Source organism: Ursus arctos, unplaced genomic scaffold (genome assembly GCF_023065955.2).
Source record: "Ursus arctos isolate Adak ecotype North America unplaced genomic scaffold, UrsArc2.0 scaffold_10, whole genome shotgun sequence".
Lineage (NCBI taxonomy): Eukaryota > Metazoa > Chordata > Mammalia > Carnivora > Ursidae > Ursus > Ursus arctos.
This window is the reverse complement of record NW_026622764.1, coordinates 75,602,842-75,626,157: the sequence shown is the minus strand read 5'-3', so window position 1 is coordinate 75,626,157 and position 23,316 is coordinate 75,602,842. Positions and strand designations below refer to the sequence as shown.

Sequence of the window (23,316 nt, the reverse complement as noted above, 5' to 3'; positions counted from 1 at the left end):
AAGCATAGCTTTCCATCAGTGGTTCTTGAAGTGTATGATCCTTGAACAGACAGCATCAGCATCACCTGGAAACTTGTTACAGCTGCACCTTCTTGTGCCACACCCAGACCCACTGAGTGCAAGACTCTAGAGGGGAGCCCACCAATTGCAAGTAACAAGCCCTCCAGGTGCGTCTGCTGCCCACTCAAGTTTGGGGGCTGCAACATTAGGTGACCCGGCCATACTTCAACCCTAGATGTTTGGCTGTCCCTGGCATTTTCTCTCATTTCACCTTTGCTCTCCTGTGGCTGGAAAGGGGGGACGTCTTGAAATCCTAACCACGACTCTTTGTACTTTCTGTTACCATGTGCGTGTATTGCTTATATGGCTCTCTTGGCTGCTGCTTCTAGCAAGCCACCTTTGGGCATTGAAATGGAATTTATTTATGTACACCTAGTTATTAAGCACACAGTATAGGCCAGAAGCCATGTGAGGCCCTGAGAGTGCCATGGTCGAAAGAGGAGGTGGTTGCTGACCTCATCACACAGTCTGGGGAGAGACCGCCAAGCAGCTCAACAGTGAACATCTATCATAATAAATGCTGGCAAAAGAGCTCTTATCCTAGCACGTAAGAACAGCACTATTATTTCTCTGAGGACAATGATTGTAAGATTTATTCATATCAGGTGTTCTTTTTCACATAATGAAGATGAAGTTAACGCACAATGTTTGATAAAGAGAGGGACCAGTTTCACTAGATGTGTATTTATAAGGCTGTGATGGCTTCAGTGTGTCCCAAAAGGGGAGGAGCTGATGTGAAAGCAGCAGGCGTCTCTATCAGCCAGGCCAGTTCTAGCTCTTATCTGAAATTCCAGCAGAGGAGGCACCTCCTATGTAGCCCCTCGTGGCGTTCACGGGGCTAAGGTAATGCACAGGTGGGCCTGCCAGGAAGTATTTGGGAGGCAAGACCTTTGCTTGTACAGAACATGAAACTCTGATGCCCCTGCCTAGTAGGATAAGTGTTTGCTTGAGCAATAACTAGGAAGGTGAACGTCTTTAAAAATGTATGTATGTATAGGTTTGGGACCCAGTTTGATTTGGATGAGTTTGAAGTGGTAGTGTTGGCTCTTTCCACAAGAGGGAGCCTATATTCTTTGTTTTTATTTTCTATCTGGAAGCAACAATTTATATTTTCCTACAGGCACACAATAAACAGTAGAGTGACCTATGTTTTGCTGTTTGCTGAGCTGATTTCATGTAAATTTTGACAGTTGTATTACATTCCAAACGGTTATAATTTTTTCCACTGGGACTTGGGGATATCAGATTAGGACATCAGAAAAACATGGGCTATGCATCTCCTAACAATATCCTTATAATATATAAGGTCTATTCTATTTGGATTATCTGTAAAAACATCTCCTTCATTAGTGCCTATGAACAAGACCTGTCAGTAAGATACTAGTCTCCAAAATATGTTTCTGCATATTTGAAAGAATATTTACATAACACAGAAAACAAGTGGTTGATTCATTTAAAATGGTGAAACAATTGAATGATACATTTTCTTATTATTCAGACAGTTACAGCACTATGGAGACGTTGCCATTAATAAGTTCAGACATGAGTAACATGACACTTTTGCAGATCGCACGCTGGAATAAGAAAGGGGCTGGCCGTCTCAAAGAGGGCTGCAGGGGAAGGAGGAAACATGTATACAAATACATGGTCCTTTCAGTGACCAAAAAGGGTGAGTGAAGATATCTGAAAATAAAAATCTGTGGCCTTTGATTTTATTGTGAAATTGCAAATAGATAGTGAAGTCAGCAGAGAAACGATCGAGGAAATAGAAGTTAAAATTTGATGATACGAAACAAAAGTATGTGAAGAGCGGTCCCTGTAGCTCAGGGGTCCTGCTATGCCTAACGGTCTGGTACGCAGACACATGGGTGCAGATTCCATTTTTAAGTAGATTTGTGCGATTTTCTGCTCTTCTGGGAAATAATTCCCTCTCTCCCTCTTTGCTTGCCTGCCCCCACCTTTTTAACTCCTAAATGAATATGACTTGGGGAGCTGGGAAGCCCAGGTTAGACTTTATGTTCATACAGCTTTCTACAAAGGTCAGAGATATTAAAACTTCTGGGACTAATGAATTTGCTCACGTCACTCTGAGATTTTTCTTTCCTTGTAAGATGAAGAAAAGCTGGGGCGGGGGTGGGGTGGGGAACCCCTTTCTATACTACTCTGTTATGTTCAGCATTTTCTCAAGAAGACTTAAGTGTAGATAAAAGCTCTCAGCTTTTAAATTACTGTGACCCAACGTTCACATGGGCTGATGATGTGGACATGCCTGCCTGTGAGGAGATTTGGGGTCTGGGGTTGATTTCTGTGGATGTAATCAACAGAGAGCATGAATGGGAGGGATGGTTGGGAAGCTCTGAAAGTTTCTAGTGTGCTCCATGTTTTGTCATTATCTTGGGGTAATTGGAGTTGAGAGGGTAGGACCTCTAATGAGCAGCTTCTCTCCCCTAATGGATGGGGGACTGGAAATTAGCGCGGCTCCCGCTGTTCTACATGAGTGAACCGTGGCTGCCAGAGCCGCCAGCGAGTCCCTCCAGGAAGTTTTAGGCAACTGCCTAATGGTAGCCTCGCTAATGGCAACAATTACAGAATAGCCTTTTCAGTAAGACCCGTGTGCATCAGTTGGAGACTAATCTCATTGAGCAACAACAGGTCATGACAATGTCCATTCAGTGACTAGGACTTCAGCGTGGCTAGCTAGAAGTGGTTTTCGTGTCTCCTGAGAAAGCCACAACAGACATAATGTGACACTAACCTGTTCCCCTCTGCAAAACCAATATTGCAATAGCGAGCGAGGAAGGCAGCATGCCTACTACCTAAGGCACTCTATTTAATAAGCATGGAGCAATAGTCAGAAGACAGAGCACTGGCTGCCCCCCAGCCTGGCCCTCAGATTGACCTGTAAACCTCTTGGAGGGAAGATTCAGAGACAAGGGGCAGAAGAGTGTTCTCGCAATGAGAATCCGTGAACACGGGTAGATTCCCTCTAGCTGTGAGTGAGAGCTGGTGAATGCTATTTAAAATATACACTGGAATATTACTCAGCTATCAGAAAGAACAAGTTCTCAACATTTGCTACAACATGGACGGCACTGGAGGAGATAATGCTAAGTGAAATAAGTCAAGCAGAGAAAGACAACTATCATATGATTTCTCTCATCTATGGAACATAAGAACTAGGATGATGGGTAGGGGAAGAAAGGGATAAAGAAAGGGGGGGTAATCAGAAGGGGGAATGAAACATGAGAGACTATGGACTATGAGAAACAAACTGAGGGCTTCAGAGGGGAGGGGGGTGGGGGAATGGGATAGACCGGTGATGGGTAGTAAGGAGGGCACATATTGCATGGTGCACTGGGTGTTATACACAACTAATGAATCATCGAGCCTTACATCGGAAACCAGGGATGTACTGTATGGTGACTAACATAATAAAATAAAAAATCATTATAAAAAAATAATAATAAATAAATAAAATAAAATGACCAAACCGGTTTACTGCCACAGGTTTTAACACCTCCGGTGACAGAACTGGGGCTCCCAGGCCTGGCTGTGAGAGCCACCATATTTTAAGGTCACATGGCTTGACTTTCCTTCATCTGTTGGAAAGACCAGCCTTGTGCTGTTGTGGCAGCATTGACTTGACCCCAAAAGGACCCGGACTCTGAGAGTGAGCAAGGAGGCACTCCCCTTGAGGTCCCCTCTGGTGCAGGGTCAGCTCGTCAGAGTGAGGGACTCTCAGACTCTGTATCACAGGCCCCTTGTTTGCATCACCCTATGCTCAGGCTGAGAAGAACCATTCCACTTTTCTTGAAATGATGTTAATTCATTTATTTTTACTGAATTTATATGTTGGTAAATTTGGCATAATATGAGCACAAATACTCCATCTCCTGTGTGGAAAGACATAGGTATTGAATGAGTTGCAAATGGTTTTGAATATAAAAACTGTATAAGGAAAAAAACTTAAGACAGCAATATGTGTACTGGGTAGATTTCAAGGTAAGCTAGGTCTTTTTCATCACGATAATTTTTCTTGAGCATCTTCGATTGACTCAAATCTGGACAGTTTTGTTTGGAAAAAAACCCGAGAGGCTTCAAATTTGTCTTAGCTTTCTGGGGTTTATTCGCATATGATAGCTGTTGATTTATCATCATAGAAAAGTGGAGATGAGAGAAAGTAACAGATACGTTTAGCATACTGAGTTTTAAAAAAGAGTTCTTGCTGTCATTTCCAGGGTTAAAGCGTTTGTTTCAGCCATAGCATGCAGACACAAAAATTGCTCGTAAAATGTAATTTCACTAGAAGATGATCCTTTATGCAGTCGGAATGAGGAGACAGTGCTGAATTCAGCTCACAGGTGACCAATTTAACTTAACATTATTTGTGCATGAAAATAATTGTAGGTGCAAGCAGGGAGGGAATCTTTTGAGCAACTGGCCTTAGGTGTGCTGGCGTAATAATGCCTGGTCAAGTTGAGTCCTGTAATATTTGTTCTCTGCTTTGGCTTTGACTCTGCAGTGACTTGCAGGGTTTTTGTTTGTTTGTTTGTTTTGGTTTTGTTTTTTTTTGTTTTTTTTTTTAGAGGAGGAGCACAAGGAAAAATCGCAGACTTCACCTAATTTAAAATAAGAGTTTCCTATTGACTGATTTGACTCTTCTCATTGCAGAATTTAGAGAAAGCAAGCAGTTCACGAAGCACCTAATTCTGGTTTGCAGTGCAGGTTGTGGTTTCCCACTCGTGAGACATTGGCTGTATTTTTGAGACACTTTGCCTAAGAGTTGTAAAGTGCTTGTAAAGTCATGGTTGTTGGGAGTGTTTGAAAATCCCGTAGGAACTAATTTGTTGTTGTTTTTATTCTCCAACTAGAATGGGAATTTGCCTAAGACGTCAGCGACTTCCTGCAGTGATTTCTGAATCGGAAGTAGATTTAAGGTATGAAGTCACTTTTTTGTGTGACCTCTGGGTTAAGAAGGAAATTTCTCACTTTTTTTTTGTTTTGTTTTGTTTTTTTAACTTACGGCTTATTTATTAGGTTTTGAAGTAGTGAAATTTCTACTCTTTTAGGGGCCATGAATGAGTATATGTAAGTATAACATGCTGTTAATTTAGTGTCCTACAGGCAAAACATTTTTTAAAACTCAATAATTTTTTTATGGACCATATATATATGTATATATATAATGTTTTTATTTTAATTCTTTAGTTAATATACAGTGTTATATTAATTTTAGGTGTGCAATGTAGTGATTCAACAATTCTATACATCACCCGGTTCTCATCAAGATTAGTGCTCTCCTAAATACCCATCACCTATTTAAAATTCCTCAATTTGAAGGTTCAAACAAATGTTTTTCTTTGGAGAAATAGAAAAAAGAAATCCAATGGACTTGGCAAACGTGTTTGTCCCGTATTGATTCCTTCGTAGAATGGAACTTGGCCCATAACGAAGTGGTATCAGCGTGAGGTGGTGGAGTTAGGTGCCATCCTTGGCCCACAAAGACCTCAAGCGTGAGCAGAATGGTGACCGCCGGCAGCCATCAGGCCGTGAAAACAACGTGCCAATTACTGGGGAAAGCAAACAGCCAGCAGTTTCTACACACCCATCCGGCAGATCTGAATAACAGAGTACATACATTTTTAAATTTAGCACATTTTTCCTGCTCCATAAATGCATAATCATCATCATCATCACGTTTTTATTAGACACTGTGCATTTATGAGCGAGCTTGGTGGTCTCTTTGGGCCTCTGCCAAGGTGTAATGGAGCCTTCAGAGCTGTTCAGATTCCTCTTTCAGAGCTTCCCCTCCTTTCTGCATAATCTAGGGAACAACAGCAAACCTACCTGGAGTAAAGGGAAAGTGGAGGAGGTAGCTTTTACTTTATCTGAGAGTCAATCTACCCTGGCTTTTCCAAGCCAAAGACGTTCTTCTAGAAACCACTGTGCTCTGTAACAAAAGTTGAGCAGAAGATAATCACTCACAAAGGAAAAGAAAAATGTTAGCATCAGACTTTTGTTCAACAATTGGTTTCTGATCCAAGTGTCAACATACATTGACCTATAATACCAGATACTATGCTTACTTACCAATAATGGCGAAGGTGGGGCTTGGCGCAAAGCCATCACCTTGCTCTTTAGAGACCAGAAACGAAATACAGTTGAAGGCAAAGTTAATGCTGTAACATCCTCTTTATCAGATATAATCTGACTTGGAACATAGAAAGATGAGACAAGGACATTCATTCAGGCAATCAACAAATCTTTATTGAGCACCTAAGATGGAACAACCCCTCTTCCTGGGACTTGGCTATCTTGGTGAATGGAACAAAGAGCCCTGACTTTGCAGAGTTTATAGTTGGGTGCTCTTGGAGCTCATGTCCTACTGAATATAAAGTGCAGAAAAAAAACCACACTTATAGCAGAAGTTTGGACGGTGAGGAGAAAGAAAGCAAAATAAGGAAACCAGTGTTAGGTAGCTTTGGAAGATGCAGTTGAAATTAGACTTTTCGGTGTGATTCAAGTATATGATGAATTGCTATCTTGGAGAAGATGGGGGCCATCCCCACGGAGATCGATACAGGAAGAGCCAAGCCAACTGCTAGGAAGGAAATCTAAACTCAAAGATGCGGAAGAATGGCAATGAGAATCGGAATGCAGTGCCAAAGAAAGGAAAAACAATGAGGTGAATTACGTGTGGTCTTCTCAGACCTGAGCATGAACTATCTATAAGCCTTATTTATTCTACATTTAAAAATTCAAAATAGCTGTAAATTTATTGGACATGAATAAGCGATTAGTTATCTGAGGGGGATAAACACAGACTAATGCACCATCCATAGACCCGTATATTTAGAGAACAAATATATTTTGTGTCCAACTTATAGGTAGAGGAGTGGGTTTGCACAGAGCAAACACTTTTCCTTCCATCTGAGGTAACATCCATGGAGGAGGCTGCTTCACCACTTCTAGACACTCCACCCCCACACAGTGCATGTGTGTGTGTGTGTGTGTGAGAGAGAGAGAGAGAGAGAGAGAGAGAGAGAGAGAGAGATTTGTATGTTTATTGTTGTTTGGTTTTTTTTTTTCTTTCCAAAATCTATATTCAACATATGTCCCAGAGGAGAACTATTTGAGATGTGCTTGGGGTGCGTTCATCTCTTGAATATCAGACAGGTACTAGGAGAGCAAGCAGGTGGGTTTGTCTAGGGGGCATAATTCATAAAGGTTTAGAGCAGGTGAGAGCAGGGCCGAGTGAGTGTGGTCATTATACCTACTTCCATTCTCCCTTTGCCTTGTGTTGCTATTACTAGATTGGCACCTGACACAGCATATAGTGAGACCCATGAAGGCAGGAACCACATGTGCGGCATTGAATTCCTAGCACCTAGCACAGGGCTGTGCACTTAGTGGGGGCTCAGTGCATGTTTATTGGCTAGACTTGAATATTATAAACAGGTAAGGAAAGCCTCATCAGTGAGACTGGAATCCCAAGAACTAAGTTAAAGGAGCGCTTTGGGCAGCTCTTTCTGCCCAGCCCCAGGACATAGCTCTCAGCATCTTGAACTCCACTCCTGCAGCTGGGCATGGAGGGGCACTGGCTTCAGGATGAACTGGGTCTAGTTGAAAGGATGTTCACTGTGGCATTGTGAATGAAAAACCATTGACAAGTCAAATATCCATTGATAGGAGAAAACTGTTGAATTATGGTGTATTGATGCTGTGGAAAATGAAGTGGCCTTTAAAAAGGAATGAGGTAAGTCTGCATGTTCTGACAGAGGAGACATCAATGGTAGAGTACTGGTTTTTGAAAAGCAAGATGCATGTCAATATGTGTAATTTGTTCCTATTTAAAGAAACACCCCTGTACATATATGTAGGTACTTAGAAAAAGATCTGGAAGGATGCACGTCAAGTACTATTGAGTACCTATGAGAGGACAGGAGAAATTTTGAAATTTTACTTCATGAGCTTCTGAACTGTCTGAATGTTTTATAGCAAACTTGTATTACTTATGCAATAACAAATAAATATATTATATGTGTGTGTGTGTATATGTAGAGTCCCTCTCCTTCATGAGAACTGTTTTGTTTTAGTAGCCTAGAATAAATATATAAATAAGCATATATATTAAATATTTGTTGCTTACTAATTTACCATTTATTTATTGATTTAATCTTGGCTAGAGAAAGCAGAACAATTCTCACAAAAATAAGGAAGTCTTATTTTTCATGACTGAAAGCCCTATCATTTGGTTGGGCTTATATTTCTTTAAGTAAGGGGGAGTGTCCCCAAAGGCCTTCTCTGGAATTGTGTGCAGGCTGGGGAGGCTTCAGTTTAAGACTTCTTTCTGCTTGACATGGATGTCTTTAATTTCCATACCCTAGTTATCCTCTGGATTTGGGGTTCCGGCCATAGAGACTGGAACAGGCAGTTCTCTCAGGTGCTCACAACTTGGTGATGAGACTGGATGGATGGGCTAGTTGGTTTAAAGACCAGCGAGCATATCCTCAAACTGGACCATCACCTGGGAGCTTTACAAAAATGTGCCCAGTTTGGCTCCCTGCCCTCCCCCCGCCACCGCCTGGCCAATTTTCTTACAATCTTTGAGGGCGGGACCTGGCTCTCAGCAGATTCCAATGCTCAGTTGAGATGGAGAATTCTGAAGAAAACTAGATAAGGGAATGAGGATTATGAACAAAATTCACTGGGGGAAAAATAAACCAGAGGTTATTACAGAGTTCCTCCAAGGGCAGAACTGGTTACCACCCAAAGTCACTTGGGGTATGCATTAAAATTGTGGATGCTTTGGGGCCACCCCAGACATACTGAATTGGAATCTTTATGGGTTGATCTCAGGGATGTGCAGTAGAGAAGGATTCTGAGGGATTTCCAGGAAAAGTTCTGGAACTCCTGGTGCATGGACTTGGTTCACTAGCAACATCTGCATTTGGCAGCCAGTGATAGGAAGCTGCTCCCTATGGGAAGGAGGGTCCTTTGACAAATTATTGAGTTATGTTTAAGAAAAATCAATTTATCGACCCTCCTAGAGGTAATGCATTTCAGTAACTGCTTTTGCACAATGAAAGAGAAAATTTCTGATTATGTTGATTATGTTTATATGCTACAATAATGCTATAGCTTCAGATTTTGTGTCTGTGGCACCGTTTATGTAAGGATCTTAATGTGTTTTATAGGCATTCTTCTAAAAATGGTTTTGATAGAATTTGTAAACGTTACTGTCCTCACTTTTCAGTTCAAGAGCAACAGATTCATAATGAAAAGTCACATCTTTTTTTTTTTAAAGATTTTATTTATTTATTCGACAGACATAGAGACAGCCAGCAAGAGAGGGAACACAAGCAGGGGGAGTGAGAGAGGAAGAAGCAGGTTCATTGCGGAGGAGCCTGATGTGGGGCTGGATTCCAGAACACCGGGATCACGCCCTGAGCTGAAGGCAGACGCTTAACCGCTGTGCCACCCAGGCGCCCCAAAAAGTCACATCTTGAAAATAAAAACCAGTGTTTCTCTAGACTTCCTTGCAGTTCACAGACATGAATGGTACAAGAGGAATATTTTTGTCATGAATATCAGAGCATTAAACTCTAATGGGGTGGCATTCAGATGTTTAAATATTGTTAACAGATGTATGTATCATAAATTTATAACTGAATTTGGAAAGGCTGGTCCCAGATATTTATCTAGTTAAATTCGATACTCTATATTTTTACTTTTTTTGTGTGTGATTAACTTCAGAAATGACTGTAGTTAAGACTTTCTCTGATACAGAACTTTATTTTAGGGGTGGGAAAGAGTAGTTGTGAAAATACTGTTTCTCAAATTGTGGGCTTTAAGAAAAAATCACAATTTGCATGCCTAATACTCCTTTCTGTTTTTTGTTTTGGGCATGTCTACGTGGAGTAAGTCAAAATTTAAGTAAAACTCTAGATTAGCATTCTCACCAGAAGAGGAGGGAAATCCTAGCAGTAAGTCTGAGATGGGTTCCAAGCAACCTCATTTTTATGTCACTCCACACGTAATCCTGAAGCATAGGTAGGACTGAGACCTGCTTGTGGGGTTTCCTTTGAGCGTAACCATATTTTGCAGAATAAAAAGCAATCTCTCCAATGGAATCTTGACATTAATAAAAAATTGAAACAGTGACATATTACCTTGCCAACCCAGGTTTGAACTTTCCCCGTTTGTTTGAGTGGTCAGCATCAAATCCTACTCTGATATTTAAATGCTTATTATTTTAAAGTGTCCGAAATTGAGGCTCTGTCAGTAATTCAAGAAAAATCTAGATCACCATCTCGTTTTTCTTTGTCACTATTGGGGGGACTTGGAGATTAGCACAAGGTTTCTGTCCAGTTATATGATTCCATTTAATGACACTGATAAGTGAGTACTTGAGTGTACGAAATAGGTTTACATTTTTAGAGCTGGATGAGTTATATCTCAAGGCATTGTAAGAATTCATGAATATCATGGCTGAGACTGGTCAATGGTATTTAAGAAACTTTTCCATGACATTAAACAGTTTTCTACCACACCAGAAAAATAATGGTTTTATTGTAGGACTGAATGCATGTATTTAACTGATTCATTATTATTGAACATTAAGTTATTTCCAATTAAGAAATTTTTTAATTGATTATAGTTGACACACAATGTTACATTAGTGTCAGGTGTACCACAGTGATTCAACATCTCTATCCGTTATGCTGTACTCCCAAGTGTAGCTCCCGTCTGTCACGATACAACGCTATTACCATACCATTGACTACATTCCTACGCTGTACCTTTTATTCTAGTGACTTATTCATTCTGTGACTGGAACCTGTATCTCTCACTCCCCATTTATCCATTTTGCCCAACCCTCTACCCCCTTCCATCCGGCCACCATCAGTTTGTTCTCTGTATTTATAGGTCTGATTCTGCTTTTTATTTATTCACTTGTTTTGTTTTTTAGATTCCATACATGAGTGAAATTATACAGTATTTGTCTTTCTTTGACTGACTTACTTCACTTAGCATAATACCCTCTAGTTCCATCCATATTGTCGTAAATGGCAAGATCTCATCTTTTTTTATGGCTGAGTAATATTCCAGTGTGTATAGACGTATCTTGGCTGTTGTAAGTTATTTCTAATTTTTCCCCTTTTCCAGATGTCTTTTTCTTCCTGAGTAGGTGCGATGATTAATTTTATGTGTCAATTTAGGTGTTAGATATTTGGTGAAACATTATTTCTGTGAGGGTATTTTTGGATGAGGTTAGCATTTATAACAGCAGACTGAATTGAAGCCGACTAACCTCCATAAACTCCACTCAGTTTACGGCCTGCATAGAACAAAAGGCTGACCGTCTTCTCCGAGTGTGAAGACTCTTTCTGCCTGATGCCCTTTGAACTAGGCATTGGCTCTTCTACTTGGCAGCTTCCAGCCTTCGGACTTGAACTGGGGCATCAGCTCTGCAGATCTCAGACTTATAATAAATCTCTTCATATAATCACTCTCTATATAATAATCTTTATACATATATAATCTTTATATATAAAGTCTAATGATTTTATCTGTAATAAATCTCAGTATATATGCATATTTATATACATGTATATATACCATATTGACTGTTTCTCTGGAGAACCCTGCCTAATACAATGGGTGATGAAAAACACATGGTTTTCAGTGTCTTTTCAACCTTTTTTTCCCCCCAAATATATTGGATTCTTAGCAGAAAAATATGTTGTGTTACTTGTGAATTACATTCATTGGGCATGAAGGTGCTACAGTTATAATTTAGAAAACTTCCTCTTATTTTACTTTGATGATGAAATAGATGAATAGATGAAATAGATTTTGAAAAGAGCGAATAATGTTTTATATAAATTCAATTAAAGAATAAATGAAAATTGAACAAATCATTTGAGATATGTTATTTAAAAACTTAATGTAAATTATGTTTCATGAGTTATGTTTTAGTAGCGTGGTTGACATGTCATACATCCTATTATATTTAAATTTTAATAGTGTAGAGATTTTTTTTAATTTTTAATTTTTTAATTTTTTTAAAGATTTTATTTATTTATTTGACAGAGAGAGACAGCCAGCAAGAGAGGGAACACCAGCAGGGGGAGTGGGGGAGGAAGAAGCAGGCTCATAGCGGAGGAGCCTGATGTGGGGCTTGATCCCATAACGCCGGGATCACGCCCTGAGCCAAAGGCAGACACCCAATGACTGCGCCACCCAGGCGCCCCTAGAGATTTTTATTTTTAAGTAATATCTACATCCAAAGTGGGGCTCAGATTCACTACCCTGAGATCAAGAGTTGCATGCTCCACTGACTGAACCAGTCAGGTGTCCCGAACATTTTAATAGTTTAACTACAATCAATAACTTTCAGTAACACAGGACATTAGTATTTTCAGCCATTTAAAAAATGAACATATTTTCTTCATTTTACCTTCCAAAATCACTAAAAACTCTGACATGATCTTAAAGAACAATTCCAGCGAAGTCTGGAAACTAAAGGTTAAGAGGCTTTAACAAGCTTATTTTCTCCATAGATCTAGTTTTTGAGGAACTTGATTGGAATTTGTGGCGGCACTGATACTCACATGGCCATACCAGGGTTTTTCCAACATTGGCACTACTGACATTTTGGGTTGGATAATTCTTTGTTGTGGGGTCCTGTCTTGTACATTGTAGAATGTTCAGCAGCACCCTGGCCTCTACTGTGTACCCCCAACTGTAGCAACCAAAAATGTGTCTGGACATTGCCGCAAGTCCCCCCGTGGGGCAAAGTCACCGCAGTTGAGAACCACTGGTATAGATACATATGGCATGAGTAAGGCTAGTTGCATAAATAAGTAAGGGACCATAGCGTAAAATGAATTTAAATAAGAGATTGTCTAATAAAAATAAAGTTTAATAAAGAACAACAGTCAAAAAATCTTTGGAACCTACAGTGTGGGAATCAGCTGTTTCTTCTGTTCTCCACTTTTTGTCTCCTCCCATTTGACATTGTGGTTAATAGGGAGTGGATTTAACTTTTCACTGACTTTTATAATGCCTCTCTACCTTGGTTTTCACCAAATTTAAAGTAACAGCCTATCCAGAATAAGAATACTGTCCTAATTTGTGAAGGCATTTTCTAGTGAGAGAGCTTTTAAACCTCTGTGATGATTTTGTGTTTAATGATGGTTCAGCAAAGTAATGAAGTTCCCAATCAACCAAGATTGTGTTAAGCTGGCCTTGGAAGGAAGGCGGGGGTGTAACAAGTGCATGATTTCCAGAGGGTTCTGTTTTGGGTGAAGTCTGAAATGAGCTGAGAAACTAGTGGCTTTAACTAAATTAAGAGGTAGGAGAAAACAGGAGAAATGTTGGGTGAGTAAGAAGGTCAATTTGATGTGTCCACTTGTTGAGGTTACAGTCCCCAGTTATTTGACCAAACCCTCATTCAGGCATCGCTCTGAGGTATTTTATATACGTGGCTACCATGTACAATCAGCTGACTTTAAGGAGAGGAGATTACCCTGGATAATATGGGTGGGCCTGATCCAATCAGTTGAAAGACCTTACGAGCATAACTGAAGTTTCCCTGAGGTAGAAAACATTTTGTTTACCCCAGCAGCTGCAGCTTCTGCCCCAGAGTTTCTAGCTTGCAGGCTTGCCCCACAGATTTTGAATTTGCCTTGCCAGCGCTCAAAATTCTTTGCAAACTCTCTGCCCTCCCTCTCTCGCTCTCTCCTTCTCTGTTTTGCCTCAAGCCTTAATGTTTAAGCTGGGTTACAATAGGAGAACTACCAGCATTGTTATTATCAAGGGACAGAATGAGAACAGGCCCCTATCTCATTTATTATGTTTCCTTCTGGAGTCTGGCACTTGGCTCTTAATAAATGATGAATTGAATGAAGCATGTTATTAGCAGTTACTGCGAACAGCTATGGAGTATCTAAAGCAATATTTTAAATGTCTCTGCTGGGAAGTTGGTGATTTCTATGAAAAAAAGGCATCATTTCTCTTTCAAAGTTCATAAAAAAGTATTTTCATTATATAAGTAACACTAAGCACACTATTGAAAATCTGGAAAATAGAGGGCAAAAATACCTTATGTTCATGATCATAACATAACGAGCGTTAGCATTTTAGTACATTTCCTTGAGGCCTCCCTCACCCAGGCTACCCCACCCCGAGCAAATGTCGTTTTTGTCGAGAGGCAATCATGCTGTGTTCAAGATTTCCCTTGCTTTCTCCTTTGTTATTAATTTTCATAAATCGCACTTTTTCCTTTAGTTATTTAGTTTTCTGTTGAAAATAGCTTTACTGTTTAAGCAAAATCAATTTACACTCACTAATAAGACGTACCTTTAGTAAGCCCCTTTTAGATGTGCGACATTTTCCGCCCACTGTATCTTTCTATCCCTCAAACAAGCCTGGGGCCGAGTATTAGCATCCCCACTGTACAGATGAGGAAATTGTTCCAGGAGGCACTGAAGAGCTTGTCCAGTCTGCCAGGTGGCAGAGCTTCGGAAAAATACACTCTTTCTAGTTTGCCATGCTGTCTTGTCTGCTTATTTTACACCATCTTCTCTTGTGGAGAAAGGGATTTATGGATGGTGGGAGAGCGCCCCTTTTCATCTTGTTCTATGTGAAAGAATATGTGCAAAGACTCAACATCTGGTTCAATCTTATACAGTGTCGGCATTTTTCTAAAATTCGACAAGGTGGAACACGCCTTTTTTTCTTTTAGGGACATGACTATTGATGTTTCGCTTCTACTTATGTTTTCAAGTTTAGTTCACGTTCCAATAAGTTTTACCGAGGAAAAGTTAACGATGGAAAACCATGGTTTTAGGCTTTGGGTTAGTCGCTGGTAACCCCGTTCCATTTGAAATCCATACAATCAGATACATGCTGAAAACTGACAGAGGAAAATGCTACATCATCATTCAACTCAATTGGAATGACGTAAAGTAAAATGAATAAATAAATAAAAATAAGTAAAATTCAGCTATGATTAAAGAAATATTCAAAGATTAAGAATGAGCATTGTCAATTGAATCTCCTTCTCATGTGAAGGAGTAACTCAAAACACAGCATTCTTTCCATATTGGGTATACTTAGAAATACTAAGAAACTTTTGTTGCCTTACTGTGTGTTCAACACGTTGAAGTAAATAATGCTACATTAGAGTAAACAATCACAAATATGGCTGACCGATGAAAACTAATTGCACCTGATCAAATTATAGCATGAAAACATGACTTCACTTCCTTGCCCTCAAGTAGCTCCTGTATATTGCAAATAAGAATGCCTCCCCAGCATTAACTATTTATAGTGATGTTGTATGATGAGTGTGGCTATATTTTTTACTTTTCTTTGAACCCATGCTATTTAATTATTCTTGCATAAAATACACAGGTTGATATTAACTGTGTGTCTTCTGGCCAATCTATGAATAAGACTTGCTCTTCTCCACCCCTCTGATTTCTAAAAAAAAAAAAATGGCAGTAATGCTGGGGGAGAATTTCTGATTATAGGGACTTTCTGGATTTCCTTCAGAGAATACCAGATAAGTATTTGCCGGTCACCATGTCAAAGACCAGCTCAGCTGTATAGCAACTTCTCTGCTACAGTGAAAGGGACTTTGTTGAATTGCAAAAGCTATCTAGAAGGTACTTAAAGACGTTGCACATTCCACTTCTTTGAAAGGTCAGCTTGGTAAACCTATCTACAGAGATACTAAGGATAAACATATCCTCCCAGCTCTACAATATTGAGAAGTAAGCATGGTTATCTAGAGGTAAGTTTACATACCAGCATAATTCATGACATATATGTGCCAGGAGGTTCATATAAGTGAGTAATATAATTTTACTGCTTACATATGCTTAGAAGATTTTGGAATGTTATTTATGATTTTATATTTTCTCTAATCTGTAACCCAGTGGAGAATGCTGTCTGAGGTGATTGTTTCATAAATGCTGCAAACCCACATTTATGAAGATTTAAGGTGATTCACTAGTAACCTTAACTCCCACCCTGAATCTGTCTGCATTTAAGCATTCCTGTAAATGAAGACTGATGACTATAAGTCAGTTGTTGAAGACTTTGCTCTTTAGCCTCATCAAAATCTCCCGTTTATTTTTATGTCCTTAACTTGGAGAGACTGTAGACAAGCTAAGCCTCAGAAGAACTGAGAAGAGCCCTCCTCTGCTTTCCCGTGGGCAGTTGTGCCCAGGTGTTGTGTCTTCAGAGACTTCCTGCCAAGTCAGGTAGCCTAGTTTACCTGGGCCACAGAGTCGGTAAGTGTCTTGAACCAACTGAGGTGGTGGATATGTAAGATCTTCACAAAGTACTAAACACCATGACATACAAAGTAGAATCCTTATAATAATCACCTTCTCATCTTCAAGAATAAAATGTGAAACTTCTACTTTTGGATAGAATGTAGTTGTTTAAAGCAGGCCAGTGCTACTGCAGCAACTAGGAAGAGCTGGAGGAATTACAAAAATGAGATTTTGGAAGGCACCAGGAATCATGGAAGAAATGAGTACCAGATGAACTAAAATTACAGAGAGGGAAGAATTATTCCAAGGTGAGCTGAAGACTGATAGCTGTTCTGGCCTTAGTGGTCTTTGTAGATTTGGGGCACAGGTTGAGGATCAGACGTGGCTGAGGCAGACGGTCCTTGTGAAGGGAAGAGAGACCAGCGAAGCTCTAAACAACACGGGGCCTAGTGTGATAAACTGGAAACTTAAGGGGCTTCACACTCAAACTTAAGGGGCTTCACACTCATAACTTCACAAAATATTTGCTGAGTTCTCGGAATTCAGAGGATGCTGGGGTATGGGGCAGAAAGTTTCTAAAGGGCAAATGAAACCTCCCACAGGCTTATGTTCTTAAAAACACAACACAAGAAGCCTTTGGGGGATAGGACCTGCTTCAAGCACATGGCTGTTTCCTCTTGGCCCTAAGACTTTTGCCAGATTTTGACGCTTTGTGGGATGATGAACCTGGAGAGCTGGTTTGAAAGCGTCTGAAATCATCCCGAGTTGAGGGAACTGACACCCACTGGGCTCTCCATCAGAAGCAGGTGAGGGCTATGCCCAAGGAACAGGGTGAACCAAAGGTCTGTCATCTTCCTAAAACTGCCACCCAGCCCCAACCCAGTTCAATTCCTGGTTGGATTCATGTGATCAAGCACTCATATTTAAGAAGAAAAGGGACACACTCTCTAGCGGAATATAGCATCAGCAGGAACCTCCACTTTTCTATATGCAACATCTGGCATATAATCAACAATATCTAGACATGCATGGACATAAATGAATATAATCTGTACAAAAATAAACATTTTCTAGATATTTTCTCCTATTGTAAAGAGATTCTGATCTAATTGGAAAAGCAATTCTTTAATAAAAGTAGGAAGTTTATGTTGGCTGATAGATAATAGGAATCAGATGCCTACTCTTTTTTGCTCACCCTTCAGCACATTTGAAATATGGCTTCTAGAAATGTAAGTCACACCTCCGATATTATTTTATTCTTCTTAAGATAATTTATGCTTCTATAGTTTTTTTTAAAGATTTTATTTATTTATTTGACAGAGACAGAGACAGCCAGCGAGAGAGGGAACACAAGCAGGGGGAGTGGGAGAGGAAGAAGCAGGCTCATAGCGGAGGAGCCTGACGTGGGGCTGGATCCCAGAACGCCGGGATCACGCCCTGAGCCAAAGGCAGACGCTTAACCGCTGTGCCACCCAGGCGCCCCTATGCTTCTATAGTTTTTTCTATTCTTCCTATGTCTATGTTTTTAGGTACTTATTAAAAATAGTAACTTGTTAATTATCCACTAAATCACTAAAAACATTGAACTATAAGAAATGAAACAGATAGATGTTCTGTTAAATTTAGCATTTTTGTTAATAATAACAAAGGGCAGAGTTAGAAAAAAATGGAGAAGAGAGTATAGACAGATAACTCAGTGGGAGTCTGATTACAAATTAAGCCTAAAGTCAGAAGAAGTAGGAGGGGACAACCCAGGCTTTTGTGTTGGAAGGTCTGTGTTAGAATCCTGCTCCATTGCTCCCTCGCTGTGTGACTCTGGTCAAGTGTCTTAAGCTCTCTAAGCCTCAGTTTCCTCAACCTGAACAAGTAGAAATAATAATGTCTAATCTGTAGTGTAATCAAGTTCAAATGAAATGGTGTATATGAAGTTCTTTGCATCTACTAAGTGATAAATATTGTTAGTATTGTATTTATACAATAAATACTATTGTATTTATACCCCATCTATATTCTAAAAGTAGGGAAATAAAAATAATAATAAAGTAAGGAAATGGGCAAGAAGTTATAATGGGTTATGCTGGAGTGACCAAAAGGAAAGTGGAGAGCAATGGGGATGGAGAGGCAAATAAGGAGGGAAGGTCACATTAGGAAGTTAGTGGCCATGAGAATGAACTTGGAGTGGAAGGTAGTACATTTTGAATCAGCAATGTGATCCAATGTTTATAAGTGAAGATCCAACAATTATAAGTGAAGGAAGTCCCAGGACTTTGCCAGCCATGTTTTATGCTGGAGAAATAAGGAGAGGCAAAAGGTAAATGGAACAGGAAAAATGCTGAACACTGCTAAGGAAACACAAGAATTATGCTGAAAGAGATGGAAAGGATTTGGCTCTGTTACATTTTCAGACATATGTTAATTCATGCACCTGGGTTGTGTGGAGGAAAGTGGTCCCTGATCACATATTCTGCAGTTTCTCAAGACCTTTGCATCAGGCACTGCACGTCCATTCCTTCCAAAGAGGAAGATGTAATGTTTTTCAAAAGCTAAACTGTGCTTATGTTTTTGTAAATAAACACTACATTCATATGGTTAAGAAAGTGTATAAAGTGAAAATTCTCCCTCCTATCCATTGTCCCCTAGCTATACAATTTCTTTTCTTGAAGGCAGTCAAAGCTACTGTTGTTGTTTCTTGTATGTATTTCCAGAGATATTACTTACATGTATAAATATAAAATGTTTTTCCTTTAGGACACAAATGATGCCATAACATATAAACTGTTCTGGATTGTATTTTTTTCTGCTTAACAATATTCTTTGAGATTAGTCCATAGCAATGTTCACAAAGCTTCCCAATTTTTTTTCCTTTACCAAGCTGTTTAAGATTCTATTTTATGGATTTATTTAAATTCATGTAACCAGTCATTCTCGATGGACACATGGACTGTTTCCACTCTTTGGCTCTACAGAGAGCGCTACAGTAAGGAATCTTCTGCACACATGATTTTGTACATGTGTACATAGATGTTGAAGATAAATTTCCAGAAGAGAGATTGCTGAATCAAAGGATCTGTGTATTTGTGATTTATAAGTAGATATTATCAAAAGTGTCCTTCTTAAAGGCTGGTCAGTTTCATCTCCACAGTGATGTATGAGAGCATCTGAAGTCCCCAAACTATAACACAGTGTTTTATACTATTTTTTTAATATTTTTCAAATTTATAGGTAAAAAGTGGTATATCTGCATAGTTTTTTTGAATTTCTTTTATTATAAATGTAGTTGAGCATATTTATTAATGTTTAAGAACCATTTGTATTTTCTGTAAACTATTTTATTCTATTGTTAGTATTTTTGTTTTTGTTCCCCAACATTCTAAATATGTCATTCCACTTTCTTCTTGCTTGCATGGTTTCGGAAGAGAAGTCCAATGTAGTTCTTACCCGTGTTCTATGGGAAAGGTTTCCTCCCTCCTCTCTAGACTTTTTCAAGATTTTCTCTTTGTCTTTGTCTACACTGTAGATATGAAGTATGTGTTGAATATGGAATGAACATGGAATATGGAATAAGATACACTGCAGATTTTTTGTTATTTATCCTACTTAGTATTCTCTGACCTTCCTAGATCTGTGGCTTAGAGTCTGTCATTAATTTTGGAAAATTCTTCGATGTTATCACTTCAAATATTTCTTCTGTTTTTTTTTTTCTCTCTCTTCTTCTCCTTCTGGTATTCCCATTAGGTGTATGCTACTTCTTTTGTAATTTACCCACAGTTCTTGGATATTCTCTTCCATTTTTTTCTTTCTTTTATTTATCTTTATATTTTAATTTGAGAAATTTCTATTGATATATGTTTCAAGCTCACCTGGTTCTTTCTCTGGCTGTGTTCCTTCCACTGATGACCCATCAAAGTCATTCTTCATTTCTTTTGCAGTGTTTTGGATTTCTCATATTTCTTTTAGATTCTCTCCTTTAGTCTTCATCTCTCTGCTAACATTACCTATCTGTTCTTGCATGTTATCCACTTTGTCCATTACAGCCCTTAACTTACTAATCATAGTTATTTCAAATTCCTGGTCTGATAATTCCAAAACCACTAACTCTTGCTTTGTCTTTTCATACTGAACTTTTTAATTTTTTTTAAACTTTTAGTATGCCATATAATTTTTTGTTGAAAGCTGGATATGATGTATTGGGTAAAAATTACTTAGGTAGACAAGTCTTTAGCAGAGATTTTATATTTATCTGGTGAGGGATTAGGCTGTTTTTATTGTTTACAGTAGCTCTGGGGCAGAGGCTAAAATTTCTTATGGTGTCCCTGTTTTTGTTTCCCTTGTTGTCTTTGGGTTTCCCTAGAGATTTCTAAAATAGGGTCTGTCAGCTACATGCAAAAGAATAAAACTTGACCACTCTCTCACACCATACACAAAAATAAACTCCAAATGGATGAAAGACCTCAATGTGAGACAGAAATCCATCAAAATCCTAGAGGAGAACATAGGCAGCAACCTCTACGACATCAGCCACAGCAAACTTTTTCATGACACATCTCCAAAGGCAAGAGAAACAAAAGATAAAATGAACTTGTGGGACTTCATCAAGATAAAAATCTTCTGCACAGCCAAGGAAACAGTCAAAAAAACTAAGCGGCAGCCCACGGAATGGGAGAATATATTTGCAAATGATACTACAGATAAAAGACTGGTATCCAAGATCTACAAAGAACTTCTCAAAGTCAATACGCAAGAAACAAATAAATCATAAAATGGGCAGAAGATATGAACAGACACTTTTCCAATGATGACATACAAATGGCTAAAAGAGACATGAAAAAATGTTCAAAATCATTAGCCATGAGGGAAATGCAAATCAAAACCACACTAAGATACCACCTTACGCCAGTTAGAATGGCAAAAATTGACAAGGCAGGAAACAAAAGATGTTGGAGAGGATGTGGAGAAAGGGGATCTCTCTCTTACACTGTTGGTGGGAATGCAAGTTGGTACAGCCACTTTGGAAAACAGTGTGGAGGTCCCTTAAAAAGTCAAAAATTGAGCTACCCTATGATCTAGCCATTGCACTACTGGGTATTTACCCCAAAGATACAGATGTAGTGAAGAGAAGGGCCATATGCACCCCAATGTTCATAGCAGCATTGTCCACAAAAGCTAAATTGTGGAAGGAACTGAGATGCCCTTCAAAAGATGACTGGATTAAGAAGTTGTGGTCCACATATACAATGGAATATTACTTAGCTATCAAAAAGAATGATTTCTCAACATTTGCTGCAACATGGACGGCACTGGAGGAGATAATGCTAAGTGAAATAAGTCAAGCAGAGAAAGACAATTATCATATTTCTCTCATCTATGGAACATAAGAACAAGGAAGATTGGTAGGGGAAGAAAGGGATAAAGAAGGGGGGGTAATCAAAAAGGGGAATGAAGCATGAGAGACTATGGACTCTGAGAAACAAACTGAGGGCTTCAGAGAGGAGGGGGTGGGGTAATGGGATAGGCTGGTGATGGGTAGTAAGGAGGGCACATATTGCATGGTGCACTGGGTGTTATACACAACTAATGAATCATCGAACTTTACATCGGAAACCGGGGATGTACTGTATGGTGACTAACATAATATAATAAAAAAACATTAAAATAAAAAAAAATAAAGAGGCTTCCCAAGGGAAAAAAAACAAACAAACCAGGGATGTACTGTATGGTGACTAACATAATATAATAAAAAAAATAAAATAAAAAAAATAAAATAGGGTCTGAGTCTTGCAGTTCTTTCAGGTCTAATCCCTCTTATTATACAGGAGCTCTCTGGATGTCCTGGTAAGAGTAGGGGCGGGGGAAGTGTTCTTCAGTTCCCTGACTAGGTCTCAATCTTTTAGAAAGCCCTAGCTGGGTACATCCTTTTCCCCACAATGAGGTCTGGAGGGGGCTGGAGGTGGATATTTCCCTTTGTCCAGGCTGGTTAGGGGCTGGCAAAATATCTTCCTTTGAGGGCAGGCTTTGTTAAGGAGAACAGAGAACTCTGGGCATATTTCAAAATGGTTATTTTTTCCCTTCCCCTGAAGGATGCAGCAAGGAATTTTTCTCAGATCTTCTCAGTGAGAACCTGCTAGAGCTCCTGGAGGTACATCTCAGGAAAGTGTAGGGGCCCTTCTAAGACCAGGCCTTTTCTGAGTTTTTAACTCTCAAGCTTGTCCAAACAGCCCCCAGCAATTAATTCATCAACTACAGTTTAGTATTCCTACTAATACTGATTCCAGATGTGGGTTTCTGCTCCAGTAAGGTGTGATTCTCTATCTCTATTTGTCTCTTTAGTTTTCACTGCAGCAGCTTGTCCTGTGACCTGAATTTTTTGAGGGATCTAAGAATAGTTGTTGGCTTTAGTTTGTCCAACTTTTTTCTTGTGATGTGGACAGGAGTAATGACTACCGAGTTTTTACATGTCAGACTGGAAAACAGAAGTCATATTTTTCTTATTGACTTATAGGAGCTCTTTATATATTATGGAAATGAGTTATTTATCTTGATATGAGATGCACATTTTTTCCATTTTGTCATTTATCTTCTGAATTTGTGTTTTCCCTCCACACAGTTAAACAAATGTTTTGTATGTGGTAGAATTTGTCATTATCCCTTTTTTGGGTTTTGTGATACAATTAGTAAGACCTTCACAACTGAGATTATAAAGGAATTCTTCCATTGTTTCTTTTAGTACTTGTTATTTTTTTTTAAATATTGAAATATTTGCTCCATTTAGGTTTTATTCACATGTAAAGTATGAGGAATAGATACCACTTATTTTTTCCAAAGTGTCTATTCAGTTGTTTAAAAACCCTTCACTCAATAGTTCATTTCCCCCCATCATGATTGCTTATCATATATTAAATTATACCATGTATTTAGGTCTATTTCTGTGATTTCTATTCTGTGTTATTGCTTATTCTCCTTATTC

General features: G+C 39.1%; 1 long non-coding RNA gene across 1 annotated transcript in view; it reads left to right on the top strand.

Annotated features, from left to right (window-relative positions):
- Positions 1-8,025, top strand: part of LOC130543236 (uncharacterized) — a 31,602-nt gene extending 23,577 nt beyond the window's left edge. Inside the window, exons 2-4 of the long non-coding RNA XR_008958411.1 lie at positions 4,932-4,997; positions 5,297-6,745; positions 7,750-8,025. This is a non-coding gene — a long non-coding RNA (uncharacterized LOC130543236). The remainder of the gene's footprint in view (positions 1-4,931; positions 4,998-5,296; positions 6,746-7,749) is intronic.
- Positions 8,026-23,316: the final 15,291 nt, after the last annotated feature.